The following is a 6,538-nucleotide window of genomic DNA, read 5'->3' on the forward strand; positions in this document are numbered from 1 at the left end:
TGGACAGATGGATGGATAGCTGTCTGTCTGTCTGGACAGATGGATGGATGGATGGATGGATGGAAGGAAGAAAGGAAGAAAGGAAGGAAGGAAGGAAGGAAGGATGGATGGATGGATGGATGGATGGATGGATGGATGGATGGACGGACGGACGGACGGACGGACGGACAGATGTACGTGTGTATGTATGGACGGATGGACAGATGGACGGATGGATGAATGGACAGATGTATGTATGGATGGATGGATGGATGAATGCATGTATGTATGTATGTATGGATGGGACGGATGGACAGACGGACATATGTATGCACGTATGTATGGATGGATGGATGGATGATGAATGGATGGATGGATTGATGGATGGATGGACGGACAGATGCATGTATGGATGGATGGATGGACAGACGGATGGACAGATGTATGTATGTATGGATGGATGGGCAGATGGATGGACAGATGATGGTTGGATGGATGGATGGATGGATGGACAAACAGATGTATGTATATATGGACGGATGATGGCTGGATGGATGGATGGATGGACAGATGGATGTATGGATGGATGATGGATGTATGTATGTATGGATGGATGTATGTATGGATGGATGTATGTATGGATGGATGTATGTATGGACGGATGATGGCTGGATGGATGGATGGATGGACGGACCAACAGATGTATGGATGGATGTATGTATGGATGGACGGATGATGGATGGATGGATGGATGGATGATGGACAGATGGATGTATGGATGGATGATGGATGGATGTATGTATGGATGGATGATGGATGGATGGCTGGGTGGATGGACAGATGGACGGATGGACAGATGATGGTTGGATGGATGGACAGATGTATGTATGGATGATGGATGGATGGCTGGATGGGTGGCTGGATGGACAGATGGACGGATGGGCTAGGGATGGACAGAAAGACGTGCAGACTGATGGATGTGGGTCGACTGGTCTTTCAGATGATTTTCTTTTTTCCTCTCAAGTTAATCAAAGTCTTATTTGTTGCAGGTGCAGCAGTTTTTTTTACTACAACATGAAGCGAAACACGACAGAAGAGTAAAAGTACCAGTTCTTCAGCTGCAGAACCAATGCATCACTGGCACTCAGTTACCCACAATTCAGTGCATCTACTGTGTAGGACGAGGACCATTATCAAGGACGTTTCTCATCTTATGGACTTTCCACCTGCTGCCATGTGGTGGACCTTACAGGAGCCTCTACTGCTGCACCGACACGCAGAACGAGCTTCTTTCCCCGAGGCTGTAACGTTATTGAACTCATCACACTCACTTTAAATACACATGGTACTTTGTTGTATGTAATGTTCACATTTGAAAGCATCATTCTCCACACTCGTTCCATGCACTTTATCTGTAAATAATTGGTAGTAATACTGTATTTTGCACTTCTGGGTCGATTCTAACGTCATACCTGTACGCTGCACAATGACAAGTTGAATCTAATCTAATCTAATATACATGGCGACGGCCATCTTGGATTTAGACCCGTTGATCAAGTTTTCAAAAGGAAACTTTCTTACACCCAGATGCACTCACAAAACAAAATGGAAGTTGGTCCGTTGCTCGTTTTTCACATTATCTGGCTCACAAGGTTTACAGATGTATGGCAGCCATCTTGGATTTTGACTTTGCAACTCAACTTTTGAAAGGAACGTTTCTTACTCCTAGATGCAGCCTCATATGAAAATGGAAGTCACTTATTATTTTTTAACAAGATTCACAAGATGCATGGACGTCCGGCTGGATGGATGGAGGGTATTTCCAACTCCCCCTTTTCTCTCTGTGACGAGGAACAAAAAAAATAAAAATAAAGGTTTCTCAAGATCCAGCGCAGAGGTGTAAACATCTACATCCTCAAATTAAAGCAGAGTTTGAACTTTACCAGATTTACTGAACTGTACGCAACATGAGTTTAACAAAAATAATATTTCTAACCCGAACAGTTCTCACTTATTTTACACAAACTTCTTTCTGCCGTCACCCGTTTTTATTCAATCTGATCAAACCGCCGTTACGACCCAAAGAACAGTTCCTCACACTCACAGATGCTTTTATGAGTTGATGCTGATGGGAGTTGTCTCGGTTTCTCATCAGCTCACCTTTGGCTTTTCCTTCCATTAGATTTAAAAACGTTCGCTTAAGCAGAAGAACTTCTTATTGGGCCAATTTCTTGAGCCATATTGATCCTTAAAGAGTCCGATTCCTCTGGACAGAGCTCGATCAATATCTCTAAGCCATCAAATATCCAGTTGCTAATCCTTCCAGTTTAGAGGTCAAAAAGTTGACTTCGTCTCCAAAGGTTTTAGTTACTGAGGGACATTCATTTAGATGGAATCAGCTGTCGGAGCTCATGTGACGTCATTGATCCGACGGTGGGTGTTCTGGTTCTGTTCCGGTGTTACAGAACTCACCTCTCTCCTCTGTTGGTCTTTAGAAGTTGCATGATTGTGGGCAAGATGTAGGGAGGCGTTATCGTGGCTGCGTGTCTAAGAGCTACGACGAGTCAGGGGATAATGAGCACCCTATGGGGGGGGGGGGGGGGGGGGGGGGGGGGGTGGGGGAAGGGGGAGAGGGGGGGGGGGGTTAGGTGAAGGTAGGTGGCAGTAATGAAGGTCAGGTCTTCGCCTGCAGCTCGATACATGAAGATACAATCCACCTCCGTCACCTCCTGAGAACAGTTTTCTTCCTTTTAACCGATCCGAGATGCATGTCGCCCGCCATGACGCCTGAGGTTTAAACTAAAACCATCTTCTGTTGAATTTTTTTTCCATTTGATCAATATTTTGTACGATATTACAAGAAGTCACCCTCTGAGTATGTGTTGTGGAAGACTCTCAGCTACTACTACACCAAGTTTATGTAAAACGTACCCAGTTGTAGCCATCAATGCTATACCTTACCACACTGGTGCCAAGATGTAGCACCAAGGCTGCCGCAACCTTACCAGAGGCTGTGGCAGCCATCTTTAATTGAATTTACTCCAATAGAGAATCAGTTGTAGATGTATATTCCAAATATTGAAAGTTTAATTAAAATCCATCCATGATGTATTTCGCTAACAGGGCTGACTCTAAATAGTTATTGGCAAGATCTTGTGCAACCTCTCAGTATGTGTTGAGTATCAGTCTCAGCTACGACCACGCCAAACTTTAGCTCAATATCTGTAAAGTTGACAAAGTTAAGGCCGTTTTGCGGTTTTTTTTTTTTTACTTCAGCTAGATGTGGCAGCCATCTTGAATCGAGTTAACACCAAAAGTTGACCAGTTGGAGCCGTGTGTCCAGTGACGACTTCCTGAGAATTTCAGTAAATTCTGTCAGGTGCTTCATCAGATATTTTGGTAACAGACACACAAAACTAACCAATCCTATACTTGGCCCTCGCTGCTTTCCGTAGCACATAACACAGTCGTCTCTGATGTTCTACATTTCGTGAGTTTCCCCATTTCAACAGGCTCCTCAGAATAAAGTCATGATTTGTCTAATTAAACGCCGTCTCACCTCATCACCGCCGGTCCTGACAGACTTCTTCCACACTGTGCAGCTTGATTTCATTAACTCGGTACGCGACAATCCTGCAAAAACAGCACTGCAACGCATGTGAGCAGGTTCTCCAGTCTGTGAGCAGAGCTGAAAACTTGACGGCTTCTTGATGCTTGAACGTTACTAAACAGTATATGTATACGTACGGCTGCAGCTGTCTGGGTGTCACTTATGCACAAAAATAAAGCCGGTGATATGACTTGTAGATGGAGACCTGACATTACAGAGCGGGATCCTTGTGGTTTTATGGACCGCTGCACCCGTTAGCCTTTCTGCCCGTATAAATTGAACAGTCAATTCCTTTGTGTCCACTCATGCTAAACACAGAAATGCAACAAAATCCTCACTCGGCCCGACTTGCAGCCAATGAGGAGTCCATTTATACTTGCAAAAGGTAAATTATTCCTTACATACGAGCATTTGCATACCTATGTGGACTTTATTTCATGCTTGGCCACCGTGTCACCACAGATGCCAGACGAAATGAAAGAATACCGTCCACTTGTTTTTGTCTCTTTGGAAAGTTTGACGCGTCTCCGTTACAGCTGAATGCAAACAGCATTTTCTTAGTTTTCATACTTTTTTGTTGTAACCTGTGCAGAAATCTAGGGTTTGTGTATATCCATCCATCCATCCATTATCTTTACCAGTTTCTTCCTTTTCAGGTCATAGGAGCCACTGGTGCCCATGTCCAGCCATAACTGTGCAAAAGGTGGGATACACCCTGGACCAGTCGCAAGTCCATCACAGGGCGTTTGTGTATATCAAATGGCTAAATACTGGAATGACAAAAGTAGTAATTATTACCAGTCAGCACTGTTCAAGATCAGGTTTTCTACCAGAGGCCTGGCAGTTGTAGGTTCTGTTCAGTAGGTTCCTAGGACTTTGCTCTTCTGGACAAGAGATCGTTGAGATTATTCCTGGGATCTGTTGGAGCCGCTCTTCCAGTATGGGGGTCACAGCACCAAGAGCCCCGATGACCACTGGGACTACTGACGCTTTGACTCTCCACAACTTTTGTATTTCCTCTTTCTGCCCTTGGCTAGAGGGAGCTGGACTGAAGGACAGCACAGAGGCACTAATCTTAGCAGCGCAAGAGTAGTAGAGGCCAGTGTCTACCATATCAGACAAGACCTAAGATGCAGGTTGTGCAAAGATGCTCCTGAGACAGTCCAACACATAACGGGATGTAAGATCCAGACAGGCAAAGAATACAAGGAGCGCTATAATCTACTGGCTGGAATAATATACAGGAACATCTGTGCTGAGTATGAACTGGAGGTGCCACTGAGGGTGGTGGAGAATGGAAGAGCCAAGATATTGTGGGACTTCAGAACCAGACTGATAAACAGTTGATGGCTGACCAACCATCGTGGTGGTTGACAAGCAGAGGAAGGCAGTGGTGATGGATGTAGCAATTCCAAGTGGCTGTAACATCAGGAGAAACACCACTGGTAGGATTTGTTGATAGCCATTTTCTCAATCCGCTGGTGGTACATGGTCCATGATGGCTCCCCTTGTTCTGCTTTTCCACATTAGTTTCTGCTGCTACCATGAAACATTCACTCATCAGTTCATCATCGGGGGCTTTCCTCCTTATATACTCTAGGATCCTGTATAGTGGCTTGGACGCTCACTAGTCCTCTGCCTCCCTCCTTTCTCTTAATGTAGAGTCTCAGAGTGCTGGACTTGGGGAGAAACCCTTCATGCATCATGAGAAGTTTTCGAGTTTTGATGCAAGTGGCTTCTATTGTCTCCTTTGGACAGGCCATTATACCAGCTGGATATATAAAAGTTGGCGCTGCATACATATCGATTAGACTGTTCTTTCTTCGTCTTCCTTACGGCCTCATCCTGGTTTCCATATGCCTGTGGGTATCCAAAGTACTTGAGCTGTCCTGAATATCCACTACACATTGTGCAAAGATGTGACAGAATGTTTTCAATGGAGTTGACTCCAAAGGTCAACTTGAAAAAAATAAACTTTCACAATAAATCAGACTCTGCTGCTCCCATCGTGGATTTAAAGCACCTTTACACCCAATGGAAATCTAGTAAAAGCAGCACAGCCATGCTATTCCAGCACTGACAGCGTTTCTGTCGTGTTCTGCACAAAATATCAGCGTACACGCTGTGTGTTTTGGAAGAGGTCCAAAGGTCATTGCAGTGTGTGTTTTCTGATGCACAGCTGGTGGAAGAGCTTGGAAGGAAATTAATTCCCACACACTTTCAGCAGCATATTTAACGAGAATGAAACGGTTTTGGTTCTTGACCTTTATAAACTCAATTATTATGGGTTTTAAGGCAGTGGTTTTAGATTACCATCGTTATCCAGCACTGCCTGGTTGGTTTACACTGAAAGGACCATTTCAGGACTTTAATTAAAAGATGTATTACAGACACATTTATATTACGTTTATGGTAGCAAGTGATAAAACACACACTGAATGCAATTACAGGAGAGTTGTTTGTTTTTTTCAGTTTATTTTGCAAATATCAGCAAAATTTAATTTAACCGTTTTTAATCTCAGTTCATCTTTTAGGACAAGTTCATGTTGAGATTTAATCTGCAGAAAGACGCCAACAGTCCTGTGGTGCCTGAAGGGTTCAAATCTTCTCCTAAATCAGCGATTGTTTATCTGAAGAAAATTATACAAAAAATAGTAATCCTAATCTCAAACTAGAGAAATTAAATTTCCTGCGAAAATGTGGTGTGAATGTTGAGCGTTGAATTACGGCTGAAAGCTGCTGAAGCTGAAACTGAGTTGTTAATGCAAGCTAAAAGCGACATAAGGCTAGCTAAATGCTAATTTACTAAGCATTTAGCTAGCTAAATGCTAATTTACTATGAATTTAGCTAGCTAAATGCTAATTTACTAAAAATTTAGCTAGCTAAATGCTAATTTACTAAGAATTTAGCTAGCTAAATGCAAGCTAAAAGCAACATAAGGCTAGCTA

The sequence above is a fragment of the Nematolebias whitei genome, chromosome 6 (genome assembly GCF_014905685.2).
Source record: "Nematolebias whitei isolate Nwh7 chromosome 6, NemWhi1, whole genome shotgun sequence".
Taxonomy (NCBI): domain Eukaryota; kingdom Metazoa; phylum Chordata; class Actinopteri; order Cyprinodontiformes; family Rivulidae; genus Nematolebias; species Nematolebias whitei.